The sequence below is a fragment of the Euprymna scolopes genome, chromosome 7 (genome assembly GCF_053919585.1).
Source record: "Euprymna scolopes isolate OS-2025 chromosome 7, ASM5391958v1, whole genome shotgun sequence".
NCBI lineage: Eukaryota > Metazoa > Mollusca > Cephalopoda > Sepiida > Sepiolidae > Euprymna > Euprymna scolopes.
Window position 1 is genome coordinate 6010297 of NC_136488.1, and position 26077 is coordinate 6036373.

General features: G+C 31.8%; 1 protein-coding gene across 1 annotated transcript in view; it reads left to right on the forward strand.

Moving 5' to 3' along the window:
- Positions 1–335: 335 nt before the first annotated feature.
- The window catches only part of LOC145279597 (uncharacterized), a 318995-nt gene continuing 293253 nt past the window's right edge, over positions 336–26077 (forward strand). Inside the window, exon 1 of the mRNA XM_080130761.1 lies at positions 336–586. The gene's annotated coding sequence lies outside the window, so the exon portion shown is untranslated. The remainder of the gene's footprint in view (positions 587–26077) is intronic.

Genomic DNA, 26077 nt, shown 5'->3' on the forward strand with positions numbered 1-26077 from the left:
CTCTTTCCGAAGTGACTTTACCGTGAAATAGTAACAGGTTCGTTAATGGACATTTAGTACCCCTTCACGGGCGCTAGTTCTATTCCTTCATTCCATATTACAAAGAAAACGGTACCATACTGCTTGCTTCCGTTGGGAGCACAGAAATAAGTTAATTAAATTAAATATTTCCTGTAGACATGTTTAAGTAATCCTGTATTTCTGTTCCCTGCAAGATGTGTTGACTTTCGTTTTTGGGTTGGTGAGGATTTTCGTTTCGAAAACCGGCAGCGTCCTGCAACAGAGTGCAACGCGTTGGCGATGTGCATTCGTCTCTCTCTCTTTCTTTCTCTCTCTCTCTCTCTCTCTCTCTTTCTCTCTAGCACCTTCTACAAGAGCTAGCATTGTCGTAGCAGTCTGTGCGCGCGTCTTTACTAGCACACACACACACACACACACACACGCATACGCACACATGCACGCACATGCACACATGCACGCACAGGTCTCTTGTTTCTCACAGGCGAATCATACTTCAACTTAACAGCAACAGTTTTCTTGAAAAACGAACGTATTAACCCGACTCAAAGCCAACAACTTTTTCAAAGTAAGCTGATTTTCAATATATTTTCCAATTCCGTACGAAGCTGGGTTTTTTTTTTTCATCATCAAAACAAACTCAAAAACGAACAAAAAAATACTAATAGAATATTTACAACCTGTTGATCCTTCTTGTGGTTGCAGTTTTTATTGTTGTTGTTTTTATTTTGTATCCGTTTGTTTTATTTTTGTTTATTATATTCTTAATGCAGGTAAAAATAACTTTTGTCTGCAAGGGAGATAACTAATACTATTTTCTGGTTTCAACTCAAGCATGGGAAGAAAATACAAAGCTTATTGTCTGTTTTAGTTTCCACACAAGTTTTGTTTTTAACTAAAACGAAAAAAATATACTGTGGACAAGAGAGGATTTATTGGTTATCTGATTCAACAATAATTGATGTCCTGATGTCCTCATATAGCGTATGATATATATATGTATATATAATATAACGTATGATATATATATATATATATATATATATATATATATATATATATATATATATATATATATATATACTAGCATTTCATCCCGGCGTTGCCTGGGTGTTTTGATGTACATGTTGAGCAAAAAAAAAAAAGTGGTAGTAGGAAGGCAGGCTCGAACCCTTACTGCAAAGGAAGAAAAGAACGGGGTAAAAACTTACGTTTATGCTGTCACGACCACCGCCAAACTTGAAGCGACATTTTTTTAATTAAGGCTAGACAATCTAAAGGAGAGGATAACTTTTAAAAATATCGGCGAAAAAAGTGACCCCCCCCCCTATAGAAAAGTGCCTAGTTGAAGGGGAAGATATTAATGTTTTTAGCCAATTTTTCGATATTTGTCGTATGAAAGGTCGAACTTTAAACGATACTGTCGCCTCTATTGAAAGTTTAAGGCCGACATGCAAACAGACATACATACATACATACATACATTTATATATTGGTAACTAAAAATTTTCGATCCAAACTGATGAAAAAACTTGCCCTATCTCTGAATACACTTTATGTAAAATTTCAAATATTTAGACCAGAAATTGTCTGAGTAATTTGGAAGAGACCGCAGAGGTCAATTTTTTTTAAAACTTTAACCCCTATTATGACCCCTTAAAATTTATTGTTTTGGGCTCAAATAAAGTTATTAAGTTAGATCCATGTCAAAGGAACCTATATCTAAAATGTCAAGTGAGTAGACCCAAAATTGTCGGAGGAGTTTGGTAGAGTTCTCAAAGGTCAAACCGTTGAACTTTGACCCCTTAATTGCCAAATGTCTTGCCAAAAACGGATCACATCGATTTTCCCAAATCTCAGTACCCTGTATATCAAATTTCGAGTCTGTAGACTAAAAATTGACAGAGTTATTGCGTAGGGAAATGTACACAGACACACGAATACAGACACACACACAGACACACACACAGACACGTTCACTTTTATATATATATTTATATATATATATATGTACGTATTATACATATATATATATATACATATATATATATATATACACATGTATTATATATACATATATTATATATATGCATGTATTAGATATACATATATACATGTATTAGATTTATGTATGTATGTATGTATAACAATTACTCTGCACATAGGCTTCTGCGTTTCATTCTCGTAGGGAATCATCAGGTTATTTGAGTAGTCCGACTCACGTATTGAACACTGTTGAAGTAAATATTGAAAAATTGAACATAAAATATTATATCTCTTTATAAAATTTAAGAAGTCTACACATCTATAAAAGTTAGAATTTGTGTGTGAGGACATTTCTACCCTTATATGCTCAACACGTTTTTGATCGACAGACATGATATTTCATATATAGAAGGTAATTTTTCGTCGGTTTAAATCCGGAGAATGGGTTGCTAAGAGGAAACAATATAAAAATTGGTATTCGGGAGTCATTGTATTTTATCTGTTTGTCAAATACTTGACAAGGTTTGAAAACATTTTTTAAAGAACGTGTCAAGCTAGTCTAATTGTTATAGTACTTGAAGCGCTGTCTTAAGGTTTTAGTTTCGATCTCAGTCCGAGTATTTTTTTTTTTTACCTGTAAGAAATGGAAGTGAACTGTTTAGAAAAAGTGCATAATACTCGCCTACACATGTCTCAGTTTCTTTCCGTTTTTTTTTTTTTTTTTTGTTTTTGTTTTTTTACTTAATTCTTTTAAAAGAATTTAACATTACCTTTAAGACAGGGAAACTCCGGGTACATTTTCTAATAATTATATCAATAACACACACACACACACACACACACATATAGCTATACTGATTTCCTTGATAAGAATTGCATTAGAAACATGTATGCACGTATGTAGCCAATAATATTTTTATAAATAAGCATACTGTATTTATTTATTCATACTTTATATATTATTGGTTATATATTTCCAGCTAAGTTCAAGTTCATGTTGTTATTGTTGTTTTGTGTGCGTGCGTGTGTGGGGGGGTGACGATGGTTAAGTGATTAACAACACGGACTGAAATTCTGGGTGACCCAAGTTCGAATTCTGTTCGTTCCACAAAAATCAGTTTCAGTTAGGATTTTGGCAATATTCACGTGATCCCAGCGTAAGTAACTGATGTATTTCTAGAAATAATTCTGATTAGAAAAATATCGGGGAAACCAATGCCAACAATAGAATCTTCTGATTCATGCGATATGATGATGTGATGATGCTGATGATGCTGATGGTTTAAACGATCGATTTTCATGTTAATATCATTATATGTATCATACATAATCAGTTTGTAGATAAAAATTCTGACAACATAAAAAAGCAAATTAATATTTATATTGAAATTAGTTGCATGTTTACTTGATGATTAGAAACCGAATGATTAAAAAATTGATTGCAAAAATGAATGGGATTTTCAAACTTCTTTCGACATATAAATGATGATGATGCTGCTGCTGCTGATGATGATGATGATGATGATGATGATGATGATGATGCTGATGATGATGATGATGATGATGATGATGATGATGATGATGATGATGCTGATGATGATGATGATGATGATGATGATGATGATGATGATGATGATGATGATGATGATGATGATGATGATGGAGTTTTTTTTTACATTTTGTTTTGTATGTCTGCATGTATGTATGTGTGTACATGTGTATGTTCGCATGTATGTATGAGTGGATCGATGTGTAATGATTTTCATACTCAAATTGGTAAAACCACCGAAAGGAATACACCTTTTTTAGCCTACGTTTTAGGCAGACATTTTTAGGAGATGGAAATTTTGATAGAACATTCGTGGTGTCTGTTGTTTCCAAGGATGTAGACTTGCTATTTCTTTCAGCAGGATGTGGCAGTTGCTTAGACAGTGGGACTAGTACTATGCAAAGATTTTCCTCGCTTAAAGATAAATTTCGAACGTAAAGTTCGAAAACTTTGATTTGGCAAGCTATAGAATATGCTATTACCCTTCATGTGTGCATGTATGTATAATATCCAACAAAAAACTTTTCGTATATATTATTATTATTATCATTATTATTATTATTTGGACAAATATATATATATATATATATATATATATATACACTAGCAAAATACTCGTCGTTGACTGGGTTCAAAAACAGCCTACAGAAAATGGACTCTGATTTATGAAAGTATGATAGGTTATGAAAAGGAAGGGTTGTAAAGAGAAAGCTTCGAATTTGGGGATATCAAAACCAAAGCAAAATATGATGAACGTAAAAATAAAATAGATAAACCCCATAATTTATTATACCATACCTTTTCACACTGAAACACTTATCACAATATTCTGTGGATCTATATAAAAAAACCTTGTTAAACTTTGTGACATGTTTCCATTCTATGGATATCAGGCTCGAACGAACACCCCATAATTTTATTATACCATATTTCTTCAAACTGAAACATAATTATCAAAGTATGCTTACGCAAATAGTTATGAAAAGTCTTTATTAAAGTTTGTGTCTATTTCCATTATATGGAAGCCAGGCGCGAACGCAGACCCCACAATTTTATTATACCATTCATATTAAAGTTAACACATACTTATCAAAGCATTATTGTAAACGTTTTTCTTTTATTTTTCATTTTTTTATTTCCATACTTTGTGGACCAGACGCGTATGCAGACCCCACAATTTTAATGAACCACCGTTCTGCCAGATCAAACATACCTATTCCTGTGTCTTGATACATCTTCTATCATTATATGTAATCAGTTTTTTTAAATAGTCAACCATATAGGAGCCTATTCGTGACCAGACACACACACACACACACACACACACACACACAGACATTCAGCTTTATATATATATATATATATATATATATATATATATATATATATATATATATACAGAGAGAGAGAGAGAGAGAGAGAGGGAGAGCAGACTCATAAAAAAGTTGTTTATTAATATGTGGAAAATCCAGCTACTCGAAAAAAGGATATACAGTTAAGACAAAATTTAAATTACCTCAGTTTAGAAAGATTTCTTGGCTGAATGCTCATTGGTTTTGTTTTTCTATTTTTAGAAATATTATTTGTTGTCAGTTTGTGGGTCTTTTGTTTTTCATTTCCTGAAAAGTTGATTGAATTTGTATTTTCTTGCTTCGTTGAATAAAATATTTCCTATTTTAAAAACTCAGTCAACCTCTGCATGCCAATTTCATATTCACAAAACTTTAGATATGCTTTCGTTCTTTTTACTTTAAAATCAATTTCAATTAATCCTGTTGATTTATTAATTAACACCAAAAACAAAATGTTACAAAATTGTAAAATAATAACTCAATATATTGATTTTTAAAGCTTATATAAATTATTTGCTTAATAATTTTCTTACTAATGAGTCACCATTTGTCATAAACCACTCGAGAATAAGGATAAATGAGATTGTACGATTGTCAGTTGATGAAATATATTTATTTAATGGCAACATGATTGGGACAAATAGATTAGAGATAATATAAATCTGCTGCAAAAAAGGTGGTGTCCATCTACCGTGCTAGAAGAATACTCACACCTGAGAGGTCATATATCTTTACAAAGCCACAGTTCGCTCATACATGGGGTATTGTTGCCACATCTGGGCTGATGTATCTACCACTAGATCATAAGACAGGGTCCCAACAAAAGAATCCCTAGATAGCAGGAAGCATTCTACTCTGCTATTCTCTGCTTTCCTGGCCGTACAAACATGCAGAAATTAAAATTTAATGTGAACAGACATCTCGCTGCTCAACTCCCTACAGTCGCCTGTTAGAAACGATTCCAAATAATAGACACTTACATTTCCAGTGGCAACACACTTTGTTTGGAATGAAAAAGAGTAAAATAAAAACTAAGTTTGATTACTTATGATTACTGTTGCGAACAAGAATTTGTTGACATTAGAGCTGAAGACAACCATGTTGTTGTCTTCAGCGAAGCAATTCCGTGTTAACATGTTAGAGCGCAAGTTTTGTGGTTTGTATCGATAAAGAAAAACGTAACATTCAATATTAACTGTTCTTATTTTATCATAATGCATTTTATGTAAGTTGGATACTCTTTTGATCAGACCCCGCGCGTAAGGATAAATGATAAAATGACGACCAACTTATAAATTTATTATGAGTGAATCGTGCTTGGTGGAGAATACGGTCCGCTCTTTCCACCTAGTAGGGGATGATTGTTCAGATGAAAATTGTATGGCATGTGACAGGAAGCTAACTGCTATCATCCGATATTTCGAAATCTGCTTTTTTATAGACAAGCTTTTAAAATTGATTTTTAAAAATATGTAAAAAATTAATACAATTACAAGACAACTTTCTCGCGCGTGAACCTTTGTGTGTGTAAAGTCATTTTTTATTCCTGTTTGTGTCATCATCATCGGCGGTCACTCGTATCCGAGTAAGACTGTCCTCCGTTGTGGCTTCTGTGGGTCCTCAGGTGAGCATAGAGCCCAATCCTAGACCCAATTTTTCTTGTGCAATTTGGACAGATAAAGGTAGTGGTGGTGGAGTGGGGTGGGGTTGGGTGTGTCTGGTTGATAATCTGTCAATGACTTCTTTTATGGTTATATTTTCTTTGTTACAAAATTGGACTCTATTACGAAAATTTAAATTTTGTAACAAAAAATATTTTCTCAAAGCAAAAGAAAAGTCACATGCATTCCAATAATAATTGCTCAAAACTAATTATAAATGTTAAAAGTCATACATTTTTATTACTTATTTTTTTTTTAAATTAAAAATTTTGTGTAAAAACATTCCAAATAATTTCTATATTGTGCTATTAGAATTTTCATACATTTATTTTAATTCAATAAATGTTCGGTAAATAAATGTTGTATTTTATATTGTTGTTGGCATTTTCGGATCCGGTATAATTGAATTGTTTCTCTAAATTCTGAAAATTAATTGTCTTCCCTTGTTGTTCAATCTTTAAAATGAAAACAAAAATGGTGTTCCGTGACAGTAATGCATATGTGCTTATTTTTCTTTACTAAATATTTATTGAAAACTTTTTTTAATCCTATGTAACAAATAATTTAATTATGGAAAAAAATTCCACTATAATGCATTTAATTTTTTCCTCAAACATTAGCCATTTTAATTGTTTTGGTTTGGTTTGATTTGGTGTTTTTACGGCAAATACACCCTTTCCGATTATTTAATGTCGAATCCAGTTATTTTGAAAACAGTTCTTATGCTGCAAGTTCTTTATATCTTCAAATATCTGTTTGTAGAGTTTGGTTCAGTTGTTTTGTTTTATGGCAAATCAACCCTTTTCAGATTATTTAGCGCCGAATCGAGTTATTTTGGAAACAGGTTTTATGCTTCAAATTTTATATATTTTCAAATATTTATTTGTAGAGTTTGGTTTGGTTGCTTTACAGCATATCAACCCTTTTCGAGTTATTTAATGCCGAATCATTATTTTGGGAAAAGTATTCCTGTTGCATGCAATTATTTTGTAGAAGTTTTTTTTATTCTTCACGTTCTTTCTATCTTCAATCGCTAGTTTGTAGTGTTTGGTTTGGTTGTTTTATAGTGGACTTTATCATTTTTCCCTGCCTTGAATAATATGAATGGGTTTTGCAATGGGAGTGGAAAAAGGGTTACAGTATTAATGTTTGGTACACTTTACCTTAGGAAACCAGTCAGGCAGTGGGGGAAATAAAAAAAAAGAAAGGGGAAATGAGAATCTGTTAGTACCAGTAATTGTTTTGAAATAGTTGAAAAAGTAATTATTTTTTCTTCGTGACTCCTAAATGTTAAAGGGATTTAAATGCGTTGAAAAATGTCCAAACATAAAGTCATTTTTTACTGTAAATTTCGAAGTAAATCATTCTATATTAAAAGATTGAATAATTTAGAAGCCATTTACAACTATTCGCTTTGTTTTTCATAAAGGTAAAAACAGCATTACCTTAACAAAATAATTTATAATCGTATGCAAATTCATATTTCGTCCATGTTTTAAGTAATTTTTTGTTTTACTTTTTATAGAAAATATTTTTAAAATACATAAAAAATTATGTACAATATATATATATATATATATATAACTACTTAATTCAGTCACATAAATTAATATACGAAAGTATAAATTTATGAGTAAACTTTAAGTATTTACTTCAACAATGCTCAATACGTATGTAGAGCTAGTTAGTAAGTTATAAAATATATGTGGTAATTAATCTACACTAAATATTCAGCGTTTCATCCACGTTAGGATTCCTCAGATAAGCCTAAGGAATCCTAGCGTGGATGAAACGCGGAATATTCTGTGTAGCTTAATCGCCATATATATATATATATATATATGTATAAGGAATGAAAAAATATAACCAGCGGTGGTTGACGTTATGTTTAAAGAAAAAATAGAAAAAACCGAATGAAATTATTAAAAAATCAACGTTTCGTCCTTGTTTCAGAGGACATCTTCAGGATAATTTAAATAAAAATGTGAAAAAAGAAAAAGTCATAGATCGTGCGAAAAAAGACAGTTTTTTAAAATCCAACCCATGTCGGGAAAGGACGAATATGTGTGCGTATGGGAAGGTTGTTTGATGTCTATATATACACTTTTAAAAATGCATGAAAATAAATATGTACATTTTTTTTTCTTCTGCGAAACTACTCATTTTCCTGAAACATTCAAGGAAACGGCTAGCCAGGATCCACCCTGATACCTTGCTCTTTGATTATTATTTTCCCTATGCTAGGGGTTAAATGGTAGAAGCCTTTTCTTTGCGTAATAGTATTAGTATTTAATATTAGTGCTGATTCTAAAAGTCTTCTTTTAGCTCTATCTATCACATATTTAATAATTTTCGCTTGATCTAAATTAAATGAGTGATCGTGTTCTGCACAATGGCAAAAGAGTGCATTTAGGGCGTTACCATTCCTTATATCTCTTCTGTGCTCGTTAAGTCTTAATTTCAATTTTCGTTGTGTTTCACCTATGTACGCTTGTTGACAGTTGTTACATGGGATGAAATATATAGCAGTTGATTCTACGGAAGCCCAAAAATGTCAGAAAGTAAAAAGGTTGTCTGAAAATTATGTCAAATAGTTGGAGCGAGGTGGGGATTGCTGATCTTCCTTTTCTCCCAGCTGTGCATCCGTACATTTCTATCGTGAACGTTTGTATAACGTTTACCATTTTTAAATTTAATCATTTTTCTGTATTCATGCTATTATATTAAAAAAAATGTTTAACTTTTCAAGATTATATGAAAATTATGTTACGTCGAAAGTTAGACGTTCATTTAAGCAAGGAAAATATTAGAATCTTACATATAAAAATTACGCGAAACATGTAATCTAAAAATATTTTTTTAAATTGTTGCTATTATAATTTTTTATGTAAAAATATTAAATAAACAATGTTTAATTCAATGATAATATCGGTAGTTTGAGAAAATAATTTTTCTTTGAGTTATTTCGAATTCATTAATGCGAATTTTTTCGTAACCTTCCTGAAAAAATTAATTCTTCCTTTTCTATTGTTACAATTTACGATGCTTTATTTTTATAAAAACAAACAAAAATAAATTAATTCATTTTTTACTACTGAAAACTATAACTTTAGTACAGTTTTTTTTTTAAATTTAAACAAAATAAAACATTTCCATTAAGATTCGAATGAAAATAATGGATGTATTATATTTCGTGATTATTATTTGAAAAATACTGACAATTTCATGAAAATTTGTTAATTTTCTGATTTTTTTGTGAATTTTTAAGCAAAGGGAGAAGTCAAAATATTTATAAATTTTGAGCATTGGCCACTTATTTTGCACGCACATACAGTATATCTGCAATATGAATATTTCGAAAGGAAAAAATCTGAAAAAAAAGCAGGTAAAATATTTCAATTCTTCTTGAATAGTCAATGAACCAGATATCCCGTTTGATATAAGATTTTAAAGTTTTACAAAATTACCAGCAAACACGCGTCCTGAAAAAAATGTGCTAGGAGCGTACGAAACAATTCGCACGATTTGACTACGAAACTAGTGGTAAAAAAAATGTCGACTCTTTGATAGTTAATATTATTATGTCTGATTTTGTTTGTTTTTTGTTTTTTACAAATGGCCTAACAAACCTTTAATTTTGTAAAGATCATTTTCTCCATTTATGGATTTTGTTGGTATTGCTGGATCTTTTTTTTTTTTTTTTGTTATTTTTTTTCGTTTATTCTCTGTCCACTGTTGTTCAAATCTACCATGATTCGCGCCCTCTAAATGAAAACGAGGTCGAAAAGCGTTTACTTTCTCAATGGGATAAAGTTTTTTTTTCTTTTAGTTTTATTTTTTTTTTTTACTTTTAAATGAAGAAAGATAATGTTTACCCTTTATTACACAAAAATGTGCTGCAGGTTATTCCCATCAAAACAAATAATTAAAAGTTTTTTATTTGATTATAATTTTTTGTTTTGTTCGATACAATGCAAGCGTGTTGGATTCTATTTCTACTAATACAAAATTTTTTTGTTCATTTGTTGTGTTTTTGTCTTTCTTTTTTTCTAACTAGAAATTCTTTTTTTTTTCTTAATTTTGTTTAAATTATTGTTTTTTATTCTTCGGCATGAAATGAGTTGGTTAGTTCTTTTGTAGATCAGAAACTCCCAGCGAAATACTATTTTTATTTGCTTAACAAGAACAAATAAACTCAACTTTGGCCTGTAAATTCTAACGATCGACGAAGTATAAACAAGGCCTGGCCATTGGAAAATGACGTCACACACGTGGTACAAGTAGGCAAGATCTGTTGAACAATCGAATTGTCGAGAATGAATAAAAGCTTTTTTAAAAAGGCATTAGAAAACTTTTTACAGTGGCTTAAAATGAATAAAGAAACACGATTTATAATTAAACTGAACTTTATTCAATATTAATTGAAAGAACACAATACGATAAATAATTCATAAAGAAAAAGTAGTCTCGTTTCTGCGTAAAAGCAAATTAACATCGCGTTGTTTGAGAAATTTTAAAGGTTAAACTTCCTCTATTATTATGATTAGTTTTCATTGTATGATTTATTTGAATAATCATTCAAAGTCAAGTAATGCCCTTCTTTTCTGTTTACAAGGACAGAACATTATCATCAAAATTGGAAGCTGCCAAGATAATCAAAAGCTCAATATGTTAAATACAGCCATTTAAGAAATAGAAAAAATAGATGAAATAAATTACAAAATCTATTGGTTGTTATTTGTTTGAATTTGATAGATCAATAAATATTGTAAATTCATTATTTTTATTTATGTGTGTGTGTGTGTTTGCTATACAAACTTAGTTGTTGTGTCGAACATGTGCTTGCATATGTGTACGTGTGCGTAAATTCATTGCAACAAAAACGTTTAGGAAACCATTTTAAAGAATTTACCTCTCATTGCTTTTCGGTTTGTTTAAGACCGGAAACAAGCAGGTCAATTTCTACGCAAAATTGAAATTATGTAACAAAATCAAAAGTACGGATTGAGTTTGAGAATGCACTTTTATCCTAACTTTTATCCTAACTTTTATTCTAACTTTTATCCTAACTTTTATTCTAACTTTTATCCTAACTTTTATCCTAACTTTTATTCTAACTTTTATCCTAACTTTTATCCTAACTTTTATCCTAACTTTTATCCTAACTTTTATTCTAACTTTTATCCTAACTTTTATTCTAACTTTTATCCTAACTTTTATCCTAACTTTTATCCTAACTTTTATTCTAACTTTTATCCTAACTATTATTCTAACTTTTATTCTAACTTTTATCCTAACTGTTATCCTAACTTTTATCCTAACTTTTATCCTAACATTTATCCTAACTTTTATTCTAACTTTTATCCTAACTTTTATCCTAACTTTTATCCTAACTTTTATTCTAACTTTTATCCTAACTTTTATTCTAACTTTTATCCTAACTTTTATCCTAACTTTTATTCTAACTTTTATCCTAACTTTTATCCTAACTTTTATCCTAACTTTTATTCTAACTTTTATCCTAACTTTTATTCTAACTTTTATTCTAACTTTTATCCTAACTTTTATCCTAACTTTTATTCTAACTTTTATCCTAACTTTTATCCTAACTTTTATCCTAACTTTTATTCTAACTTTTATCATAACTTTTATTCTAACTTTTATCCTAACTTTTATTCTAACTTTTATCCTAACTTTTATTCTAACTTTTATCCTAACTTTTATTCTAACTTTTATCCTAACTTTTATCCTAACTTTTATCCTAACTTTTATCCTAACTTTTATTCTAACTTTTATCCTAACTTTTATTCTAACTTTTATCCTAACTTTTATCCTAACTTTTATTCTAACTTTTATCCTAACTTTTATCCTAACTTTTATTCTAACTTTTATCCTAACTTTTATTCTAACTTTTATCCTAACTTTTATCCTAACTTTTATTCTAACTTTTATCCTAACTTTTATCCTAACTTTTATTCTAACTTTTATCCTAACTTTTATTCTAACTGTTATCCTAACTTTTATCCTAACTTTTATCCTAACTTTTATTCTAACTTTTATCCTAACTTTTATTCTAACTTTTATCCTAACTTTTATTCTAACTTTTATCCTAACTTTTATTCTAACTTTTATCCTAACTTTTATCCTAACTTTTATTCTTACTTTTATTCTAACTTTTATCCTAACTTTTATCCTAACTTTTATCCTAACTTTTATTCTAACTTTTATCCTAACTTTTATTCTAACTTTTATCCTAACTTTTATCCTAACTTTTATTCTAACTTTTATCCTAACTTTTATCCTAACTTTTATCCTAACTTTTATCCTAACTTTTATCCTAACTTTTATTCTAACTTTTATCCTAACTTTTATTCTAACTTTTATCCTAACTTTTATTCTAACTTTTATCCTAACTTTTATCCTAACTTTTATTCTAACTTTTATCCTAACTTTTATCCTAACTTTTATCCTAACTTTTATCCTAACTTTATTCTAACTTTTATCCTAACTTTTATTCTAACTTTTATCCTAACTTTTATTCTAACTTTTATCCTAACTTTTATCCTAACTTTTATCCTAACTTTTATTCTAACTTTTATCCTAACTTTTATTCTAACTTTTATCCTAACTTTTATCCTAACTTTTATCCTAACTTTTATCCTAACTTTTATTCTAACTTTTATCCTAACTTTTATTCTAACTTTTATTCTAACTTTTATCCTAACTTTTATTCTAACTTTTATCCTAACTTTTATCCTAACTTTTATCCTAACTTTTATCCTAACTTTTATTCTAACTTTTATCCTAACTTTTATTCTAACTTTTATTCTAACTTTTATCCTAACTTTTATCCTAACTTTTATCCTAACTTTTATCCTAACTTTTATCCTAACTTTTATTCTAACTTTTATCCTAACTTTTATTCTAACTTTTATCCTAACTTTTATCCTAACTTTTATCCTAACTTTTATTCTAACTTTTATCCTAACTTTTATCCTAACTTTTATCCTAACTTTTATCCTAACTTTTATTCTAACTTTTATCCTAACTTTTATTCTAACTTTTATTCTAACTTTTATCCTAACTTTTCTCCTAACTTTTATCCTAACTTTTATCCTAACTTTTATTCTAACTTTTATCCTAACTTTTATCCTAACTTTTATTCTAACTTTTATCCTAACTTTTATCCTAACTTTTATCCTAACTTTTATTCTAACTTTTATCCAAGCCATGAAACTACATGTATTTCGTATTCTAGTCAATGGAACAAAAACATGAGGCGGAAATAAACAAACATGCAACAATTAACTGATTCCCAAATGTAAGTTAAGTTACTCTTCTACCTACTTGAATAGGTTTTGTGTATTTTTAACTATTTTGAAGCGTGTTTTGTTCAAAAGAAACCGCGTATTCCTTCCGTTCTGATGGAACGAAAAAACATGGCTGGCAATAAGTCATGCACGAGCATTATTGATAATCGCCCAAAAATAAATAAAAAATTAAACAAAAAACTGGCAACAACACATCTAATAAATGTCACAAATCTTGTGAAAATATTAAATTAAATTACAATATTTATTAATTGTTCTTTGTATAAATTTGGTGGATCAATAATTGTAATTTATTCAATTATATCTATTTTATTTTGGAATCTGACTCCCAAGATAACCATGGGCATGGAATATGTGCCTACATTAAGGATGGCTATCCTTGTGGTAGGGACATCTCCAGAGAAGACCCTAGATTGTCCTATCTGTGCTTCCAAGTTGCACTTGCTCAGACCACTGCATTTATATTTGCCTTCCATCACTTCCACATCGGCGGAGTTATCATATTTAGAGCATATCTGAGAAAATCGACCACATCACGTCTGCTTATTCTTCAGCTAAGATTCACGTCTATGGAGACTTCAATGCCAACAATGTGGAATGGCTAGCCCACTCAAATAAAACAGATGATGAGAGGAGGTTCTGTCACGGATTCTCCATTGTTTATGGCCCAACTCAGATTGTTCACAAACCGACCTGTGTGTCCGATGCTGACGGACAGTATGCATGTCGCCAAGACTTTTTTTTCTCACAACTTGCTCTGAGCTATGTTCATCCTCCGTTCTGTTTCCATTGGGATCTTCCGACCACAAGGTTCTCTCAGTTAAAATAAAAACAAAATGGAAGAAATTCTCAGACGTATATCTTCATCGTACAATATATTGATACTCTATGGCTGATTGGGATAGCTTCCGTACAATTATATCAGATCTACCTATGCGCTCCTTATTTAAAAAGAACGTGTCCTCTTTATTAACAGACCTGACGGAATGGTTAATTGTAGGCAAAGACCGCTTCGTAACCTTCACACAATTCCAGCCGTGGTTGTCTCGAGAGAGTATACTGAGATTTACTGAGCCTGAAGCCGCCTTCAGGATTGTAAAAGGGCAATAAATGACATGAGAGAGTTATATACTCAGCCCGTCAAGTTCAAAGTAGCAGAATAGTGGATTGCTTCCCATCAGTTTTAGCAAATAACATGGTCCTGAACAGAAGCGTGTGCTCTATCCCAATCATCATCAATGAGCCTGAGATAATTTCGTCAGCATGGTACAAACCCAAACTCTTTGCCAAGAACTTTGCAACTTGCTCTATTCTATGCGATCAGGACCGTCAACCCTTCTTATTTCTACTGTGTCTGAAAACACCCTATGCAACATACAAATATCTATGAGTGATGTTGTCAAGCTAATCAAAAACCTTGATTCCAGTGAAGCAACTGGCCCTGACGATATTCCAAATTATAATGCTGGAAAAGCTGTAACCAGAATTTGTCCCAGACTTACAAAGCTGTTAAAGTGTTGTCTTAAGGAGAATTGCTTCTCAAACACTCATCAGTATGCCCCGTATTTAAGAATTCAGGTAATCAGTACAGACCAATTAATCTCCTGTAAGTTGCTAGGATCTGTAAATCTAGAATTAAAAAGTAGTCAGCCACTTCAGTAAGAATAACCTCTTCAATGACATGCAATATGGTTTCCGTTCTGCTAGGCCTACAACAGATGTACTAACAGTTACATCGCTAATTTCTCGCAGATGCTTCCTTTCTATGGCAATTGCTCTTGACATATCAAAGGTCTTTGATAGGGTATGGCAGAAAGGTCGACTCCACAAGATATCCAGCTACAGGATACTTGGAAATGTTTTCTAAATTATTAAATAATTTCTCTCTGATAGGTTCATAAGAGTAGTGGTTGATGGACAGAAATCAGAAGCTCACAGTATTAATGCTGGAGTCCCTCAGGGGTCCATCCTGGGTCTAACTCTCTTGTCTCTTATCTACATCAATGATCTCCAAAGTCACATCCTACGATAATTCGTAGACATTTATGCTGACGACACAACCATCTGTGGCAACACTTCAAAGGCCGTAAATGACCAAGTTCTCCTTCCTTATCTTTCCTCGGATCTTGCGCACGTGGGGCAATGGGGAAGGGTGTCTTGTTGATTGTAAAGCACCTAAAGCCAAGCTTCTATTTTGTACATCATTAATACTCTGATCTCCGGCCTGGAATCAATTGAAATTAATGGCTCTCGTCTTGGGAAGGCTCGATAGTTTGACAACATTCTGTGTCTGACCTTTACTCCTAATCTGAAATGGAACACGTTCATCAAATCCGTTGCCAAGTTCACTGGATAAATTGTGGGATCATTCTACCGCTCCAGTAGATATCTCACTGTTGATGCAATTCTCTACCTGTATAAGAGGCAATTCTCTACCTGTATAAGAGGCAAGTCAGTCCAAGGATAGAGTGCTATTGCTATATATGGGCAGGGGCTGCTAAAAGCACTTATCCTGTCTTCACAGAGTTAAAAATAGACTTCGTAGACTAGAAGGGGATGCCCTTTTCTCTTCCCTACAACATCTTTCCCAAATGAGAGACGTCGTGAGCTTGCCTCTGTTTTACCGTTATTTTCATAGCAAGTGCTCGTCTGAACTCCAATCTATGGCCTCTTCTTGCCACGAAAAACAATCGTCTTGCTTAAAACACTATCAATAATTTCCTCACTCTTTATCTTTATCTTTTATCTTTATGTTTCTAAACGTAGATCCTATGAACGAAGCTCCTTTCTTAGAAATGCATGCTTGTGAGCTCTCTTTCGTTTTCCTGCTTTCCAGCTACTGCAATATGCTTGTCTTCAAGTCCAATGTAAACAAGTTCTTGATTAGGCCTTCCTTTGGGAACTCCAATTTACCAAATTGCCACTACTAACAGTTATTACGACGATATTTTCGCATTGACTACCCTACACTCATTAACCCTTATGACCGATAATCATTTGATAAGTGGAGACTCTTTTGTAAAAAATTGTAGTTTAGTCCTTTTGTTTTTTTTATTTAGCTATTACAAAGAGCCTTCGTGCATTTGTTAATACCAGCCAATGTTTTTTTCTTCTTCTTCTTCTTCTTCTTCTTCTTCTTCTTCAAAAACACGCTTTAAAAACCAAATAAACTTATGAACGTAGGGAGAAGCGTAACGTGTCTTGCCTTTACTAACATTTATTTCTTGCGTATTTTTGTTTATTTTTACCGTTTTTGTTCTGTTAGCTACATTAATAAATACTCGAAACAGCAATGATGGATTTTACGAACAAACAATAAATAAACAAATAAAAACAAACAATAAATAATCAAACAAAAATGTTTAGATAATGAATTAAGTGCGAAAATACAAAAAATATTTCACATTTCAGAGAAAATGAACTATTCATTTTTTTATATAGATTTACCTATGAATATAAATGTTTCAGTCACCTTTTAGTTTTTTGTATAACTTTCCAAATCAACATTAGACTTTCAGCATGAAAACAATATGAACAAAACCATGAGTAACCTTTTTAAATATCAAACAATTATTAGATCAAAGATGAAATATGTTCAGACAGAAATAGCTACAGTCATATGTCTACGTGTAATTCCCTGGCCTTTGGGCCGAGATCACAGTCTAGTATCTGTTCTTCAGATGCTGCACTCCAATTTCTTGTTCTCTGTCAGTGGAGGAGAAGTCATTCACGACTGAGACAATTTTTAATTTTTGTTCCTTTTCTCCACGTTAAGAAACGGTCCTGGTGTCTTACTCTGTCCAGTGGAGAGGTATTTTAAATAGGAATATGTAATAATCGTTCCCTTCGAATTATCTTGTTTATCTGCTTAAAACTAAACATTCTGACATCAGCAAATATGTGCGACCTATGACTAGACCTTTTTTTATGAAGCTTTATTTTAGGAACGATTCTACTTATTGTACTATATACATTTCTTTTTTACTTGAGAGTCACCGGTTATCAAGGCCCGAAGGCTACTCAAGGATAAGGGTTAATTAATGTAAGTTGAAAGTGAAGTACTCGTTAACGGTGCAATTTGGGTGAAATGTTATTATTTTTGAGGACGGCTTAACAGAAACTTGCTTATATCAGATTTGAAGGTCACCATGTTGTATTTAGCCGGGAAGCATGCCAGCGGAATAGTGGTCCAAAGGCGGGCAGTTCTGAGAAAGAAGCTTTGTTTGTGGAATCTGCGTTTACACTGAGGCACATAGAGTGGGTAAAATCATACATAGTAGTTGTAGCTAGTCAAGAGTATTTTGTGAAAGTTTGGCAAGCAAGGACCATAGATTAGAGTTCAGACAAGCACGAAATTTCTTAAACCATCATTGTGCTGTGGTTCAGTAGTGATTTTTGGCCAAACGCTTCGTTGATATTAAAAATTGTACTTTATTCTCAAATAAAACCGTCTATGCTTATAGGCAATTAAATTCCCATGGCATATTATATAAACCATAGTTCTTCACAATAGAGCGTAGGCAATCTAGCCATAGCAGCTTTTGGTCGCCCTATTCCTGTTCTCGGGTTGTGGAGTGTTTTACACTGATGCTAGGATGTTTCTGAAACGAAATGAGGGGAAATTCAGAAGCAGGTCCTGGCGAGAGATTCACTAATCCTATGTGATATTATAGTTAGCACATCAGCTGTGAATCTCGCACTACAATTATTTTAGACAAGTTATCATCGTCAGTCATATGAAGTAACACAAAAGAGTTTATATATAAATAAAAACAATCAAAAACAGAAATGTAATGATGGTACTCTTCAAAATGTGTATATATGAATTTAAAAAATGTGGATTATTTTCATTGGTTTATTTGTTATTTTTTTAAGTGTTATCTGAAAAACGCATTTATGGGTTAAAGGTCTGAGTTTAAGAAAGTCAAGTTTTGTGTTAACACGCATACACGCGCAGATTGATATATACTAGAATATTTTTATAAGTTAGATCCAGTATTCCCCGGTTGGTGCAATAAACTAATACCTTTTTCTTTAGATAGAATTAACCCTTGAAAGAATTGTTTCCTAAAACTATATCTTATTTCTACAAAGAAAGTGCGTGTAAGGCAGTTCATCGGTTGTCAGAATGTGCCAAAGATTATCCTGGACGGATATAAAAATAATCCGGATATAAAAATAATCTAAGGTGGTACTCCTTTTAAACTCTCGAAAAAAAACCGTTGCTACTTACTATTACGCCATTCTGTGACGTCACTAATCCATCACTATAGATAACTATCCTCGACTCTGTAACGCCTCCTTCGAGTAAGTGGTTAAGGACTCTTATTTCTCTGTATTCTCGGCACGTGTCGTCTAGACTCCTCTGAGGCTGTTACATGAAATCTGGTATGCTGAAAGCGTGTTACAGAATGGATTGAGAGAGAGAGAGAGAGAGAGAGAGAGGTGAGTAAACGTGGAGTGTAGACACGTTTACCAGAACCGAGGGTCAGCTGACCAGAGTGACGTGGTCAGATTGGCTAGATCTGGAGACTGGATTTGGGCTTTGAAGAAGACGGACGGCTTAATAGCTGTTTCCTCCCCTTCACTGGGGGTGGGGGACGCTGACGTGTTCAAAGCAAGCAAGATTCACTTCCATATTCTGTGTCGACATCTGGAAGGTAAATAAAAAACTATAAAACCAATTCATCGTCTTGGAGTGATAAATCTTCGTCTAACAGGTACCAGTCTCCCTCCCAGAGAAGATGAATTCCAGATGGATCAACATCGACGACACAGGAAGTAAGGTATGTCGAAGAAAATGCATGTAACACACACACACAAAAGCATATGAACAATTAGATATGAACACACACAACCGCATATGAAACCAGACGATCATACGCACACGGAATTCTTTTATGACACGCATAATCTCCTTTCATTCTAATAATAATGGTTTCCTACGTGATTCTTTAGTGACTTGCATCAATCTTGATAAAACAGTTTTCTTTCTCAGTATTGGATATTTAAATACATTTATTTGACATATTTGTAAATTCTAACATAAGTTTTATATTTTCTTTTGACTTCTGCCATCTTTAATACTTTGAAGAAATATTTATTTATTAAAGAGGCGAAGGCTAAATTATTTTCATATCAAAATTATTGAAACGCATCTTTTTACTTCATTTTACTTGCATTTTTAACAATATATTTACTGTGTCGACTTTAAATTTTCAAACGCTTTTATTTAAATATATTCTTACACAACAAATTTTTATTTCATTCAATTTTTTCATGTACGAGCATCAATATATTTAAAAGTTATATATTTATCAAATGAAACAGTAAATAAGTCAAATGTAATTTATGATATCAGTAAAAAATATAGGTTACATTTTTTTTTATTTTATCAGTTAAACATATTTTTATTTTTAAAAAATTTGAAAGAAAATAATTAATCATGTGAAGATTTTATTCACTTTAAATTTTGTATCTAGATTTATAGATAAATAAGTAAAGCTGCTTTATCGTTATTTTCATGGAAAGTGCTCGTCTGAGCTCCAATCTATGGTTCTCCCTCGCCAAACTTTCACGGGAAACACTCGTCTACCTGAAAACACTATCAATAATTTCCCCCACTCTTTATCTGTGCCTAAACCTAAACATAGATTCCATGAACAAAGTTTCTTTCTTAGAACTGCACACCTGCGTAACTCTCTTCCGTTTGCCTGCTTTTCAACTGACTACACCTTGGTTGTCTTCAAGTCTAAAGTAAACAAGTTCATGGTGAGCTTTCCGCTTAAGTTAACAAATTTACTGAATTTCCATTACTAACGATTACTATATTGTCAAATTGACTACTGTACACTCTTTAACCCTTATCCTCGAGTGGTCTCTGGACCTTGATAAATGGCGATGCTTATGTAAAAAAGTAGATTTTATGAATGCAATATGCTTATGTTAAACCATATGATCATTTTTAATGTATAAGATTTTTGTTAAGTTAAAATATACAAATATCGGAGGAAAAAGATTCTTGTAAGTTTGTTTTAAAGTTTTAAATTCCCTGAATTTTTTAATTTTTTCAACGAAACCTAATCACAAGCTAAAGTCAGACTCGACAATATCATATGTCATGTCTCATATGGTTGAATTTGAATAAATTCTAAGCGGCTCTTAATTTATAATACTTTGAAAGTTGTTTCTTTCTACGAAACATTATGAAAGATGGAATATTATAACTCTCTCTCTCTCTCTTTCTCTCTCACTCACTCACTCACTCACTCACTCACTAACTCTCTCTCTCATTTAAAAAAAAAATTAAATGAGTGCTGGAAATGTTCCCGATAGAAAGGTTAAACACTTTTAATTCATGTTCTATAATATTGTTTTAATTGCAGTGTAGTAGTTACTAGGTACGGTCAAAATGTATAAACATTTTGACCCCTCCCTTTACATAAAAACTCACCAAAAATCAGGAAATGAACCAATTTTAATAAAATTTTCAACATTTATAATATAATGATCGCGGAATATAATGAACTAATTATTTTTATTTAAATCTTAGTGAAAATATACTATTTTGTTTAAACAAAACATACCTTTACTAAAGTGATTGTTTTCAGTAGTAAATAAAAAACGTAAGAGTTTATTTTGCTTTTTTTATATAAATAAAGCATCATAATTTGTAACAATAAAAATTAAAAAAATATTTTTGCAGGAATATTACGAAAAAAGGCCCTAAAGTCCGTATTAATGAATTCGATATAACTCGAAGAAAAATGAATTTCTCGAACTACCGATAATACGACAACATATAACTACTCAGAACGCTACACCTCACGAATAAACATGAATATGATATCACAAATATATATATATATATATATATATATATATATATATATATATATATATATATATATATATATATATATATATATATATATAAGAGCGTTAGAGAGGGTATAATTATTTCCACAATCAAGCAACGTCAATATATAAAATATACACACTTCGGCTAAAAAGAAAACGAATTCCATAGTCGGGTTTCGCCGCGGTTTGCTTGATCTGTATTAGTTATGAATTTTCTTTTGTGTAATGTGTTTGCTCAAGTAGTAGAGTATCTCATTGATTACTGTACACGCAATAACCCTCATCCCAAAGTGGCCTTCGGCCCTTAATAAGTGGTGAACACCATGTAAAAAAAAAGAAAAAGTAGAGTACTCGCCTCGCATGCAAGACATCGGGGTCTCAAATCCCCACTTGAAATGTGTCTTACTGATGAGCTCTAAATTAGGGCGAAAATCGAGTCTTGAATTTTTGTTGTTTTGTTATGACTCTTGTGATTTGCGACATTGCTTGATTGTGGAAATGATTATATATATATATATATATATATATATATATATATATATATATATATATATATATATATATAATGAGAATAATGGAGATAGTATTCCGACAAAATAGATAAATAAAAAGAAACCGAGTTATGTATTCATCGACGTTTCGTATTTATTTCGAAGTCTCGAAATAAAGACGAAATGTTGATGAACACATAACTCGGTTTCTTCCTTTCTATTTTTCTCTCTCTCTCTCTCTCTCTCTATATATATATATATATATATATATATATATATATATATATATATATATATATATATATATATATATATATATACATATAATATATATATATATATATATATATATATATATATATATATATATATTATCTGTTACAAGTTATTGGCTGTAAAACGGACAAAAGGACAAGCATAAGCAATAAAGTCTTAAGTAAATTCAGAAAAAAATATTAGTTGAAATGATGATTAAATAAGAGACTGGCATAACAAATAAAAATACAACAAATTTAGAAAAATTCAAATTATCGTTAACGTTTGATTTTTAATTTTTAATCATAGATATTGTCAATATTATGTTTTTTTTATATTGCAATGTTTTTTATTTATTTTATACATTCTACATTTTGATGAATTTATTGTGAGATTTTTTTATAAAATCTTCCCATATGCCATCTTTTTTATAGCATGCGATTTTTACCTTTGACATTATTATTGTAATTCCAACGCACTATCACATTCTCGAATTTTACTTAGTCTCTCTTAATTTCTGCTTTTTCATTCTCTTTCTATATGTCTCTCAGTGTTTATCTCTCTTTTTTTTCTTTCCCCTAGCTCAAACATGTTTTTACAAAGTGGAACGATAAAATGTACCCAAGAAGAGACGACTTGATTCCGTTTCCGTTTGATTAAAAATGGTTTTCTTTTTGTTGTTGTAGACCATCTGCTAGTTTGCCAGTTGTGTACAACCCCCACGAGCAATACGAGCCATCTATCATATCTGAAAGTGACACAATATAGAAAAAGCGAAATCGGAGATGCGTCGCTGGACAACTCATGCTCTCTACCGGTCTAAGTTATGATAACAGGACCTTTGCTAGCACTTTAAATTCATCGCTGGATTGCTACGAATAACAGACACGTGTCCGGGATGATGGAAACAAAGTTTCCGACCTCGATTATTGTCATTGGTTTCAAGTGAAATGTACTGAAGAGTGTGGGGATCCTCTGCTGCAATCAGATGGCCGCTGGACTCGGCCCTGGGTGTGGCCGCAGTAGGACTCGGCGCTGGATCACAACTTCAAAGGGACACAGGCTTGGCTTCAGAGGGAGTTTTACGAATTTGTATCCATCTCTCACTGCACCTCCCTCCCCTCGACCTGAACCCACTGGACTACTTTATAAAGTCATACGTCACGAACATCACCAACATGACATCGCACAACACCAAACCCAGCCTGATCGTAGCCATCCGCCATTCGCCGAGTTCCCGCCGGCGCTCGTGGAAAAGGCATGCTCCTAGTTCTAGACCCGTATCGAGGCAGTGATTGAGGCTAAAGGCGGCTACATTGAATAAGTGTCAGCTCTACTACATAATCAAGTTTCCTGAATTGATTTTTTCAGTAAAAGTTCTAAAATATACCTGTAGTGCTGTTTTCTTTAGGGCGACACTTTTATCGTTCCACCGTGTAATATTATAAACGGATCATCGTTTTTAATGAACAAAACAATCTTAAACGTTTACTAGTAATAGGACGATTCCAATATTTTCCTGATTCCGATAAAATTAACGATTCCATGCTAAATTTCCGTTTTAGATAAAATTACTGATTCCTATTCCGATTCTTTATGAATTTCAAACTATTGAACTCTATTTGTTACTTTTTCTCATTGTTGTAGAATCCACTTTGTTAAATGTGCAGATATTTCTTAAAACGTAAGAAAAACACTTGTGCGGGACAGCTTATAGATTTTTTTATTGCATTTTCATCCCAAACAAGGTACAGTGGCACTTTGATGGAGGGGGCTTCTATTTGGGGCATAATTGCATGGATACAATGTAGGGAGTTGAGCGGCAAAATGTATGTTTACATTACACTTGAATTTCGGCATGTCAGTACATTCATGTGCGCAGAAATCTGGAAAAGAATTCCAAAGTCTAACAGTTCAGCGAAAGAAACTATTAGAGTAGAAATCTTTCTGGCATCTGGGGATCTCTAATGTGTAGGGGGTGGATTTTGCTGCTTGTAGGGTTTGTCGGGGCTGTTTATGTCGAGGAGGTACAAGGGCTTGTAGTTTGCCTGAGTATCTACCATTAATTTATTCGTAAAACAGGCAGAGAGATGCAACATTTTGTTGATGGGACAGCGGTTGAAGCAGATAGGGGGCAGCAATTAGATTGGCGACTTTCTTTAAACCCTATTCATGAGTGAGACAAGTAGTAGATGCACCAGCCCAAATGTGACAACAGTACTTCATACATGGGCGAATGGTGACCTTCTAGATGTACAGGATACTTTCAGACGTAAGTAACTTTCTAACACAGTAGAAAGAGCCCAGAGTAGTTTGAACGAAGTATTTTCAGGTAATGTATCATTAGTCATAGATATTGGTGGCTGAGAAGGTTTATTGTAATTATTAAAGGAAACAGGCTTAATCTTGACATCATCGAATGTTACTATCAAGTTTTGTCTCCATTCTACTACAGAGTAGAGGTCTTCATCTAGGGTTTGCACCATTGCCTTAGATGTGTGTTCATTCTTTTTCCCCTCGCGCCTGCAAATATATCCATCTCTGAGGATGTCATTTATGAACATCAGGAATAATAAAGATCTAAGGATTGGCACCTTGAGGTACACCCTAGGTGATTCCGACTTTGGAACACCCAAGAAATTTCGTGTATTGGACGGTTCTACGATGACGAGATTGATGCGAGACTCTTGTATTTCTTGCCACAACAGTGGATCGCATGGGTAAGACACAAATTTAAAAAAAATTATGAATTAAAAAAAAACAAAGGTAACAACTAAAGTCTCCAAGAATGCGTGTGTCGCAGGTCGTAATTACAATTGGTATCATTTGTTCGTGAGTTAGTCACTAATTCCGTACGAAACAAATAACTGACTCCAGGCATAATCTTGGATTTTCCTTTATACAAATTAATTATTACATAATTTCCGATTACAAGAAAAATGTTATTTCTACAGTTATTCACAGGATAAAGGAAAAATATATGCAATGTTTTTTCAACAAGTTTTCTACTTCGACAGTAAATCAACGGAATCTTTTTTTGCTTTGTTTTTCGACAACCGATTGTCTAATCTCTCTCTCCCCCCCCCCTCTCTCTCTCTCTCTCTCTCTCTTTCTCTCAAAACTAACAATTTTGTTTATGATAATTTCAAAACAGTTCTTTTATGATAATTTTTAAAAAAATTGTTTATGAATATTTATAATTAATAAATTTTGTTTATGGTCATTTAAAAACAAACAATTTTGTTTATGATCATTTCAAAATAAATAATGTTGTTTATGATCATTTCAAAATAAATAATGTTGTTTAATACCATTTCAAATCTAATAATTTTGTTTATAAACATTTCAAAGCAATTAATTTTGCTTATGACCATTTAAACAATAAATTTTGTTCATGATAATTCCAAAACAATTAATTTTGTTTATTACCATTTCAAAACAATTAATTTTGTTTATGATCATTACAAAACAATTAATTTTGTTTATGATCATTTCAAAACAATTAATTTTGTTTATGATCATTTCAAAACAAATAATTTTTATGATCATTTCAAAACATAATTATGTTTATGAC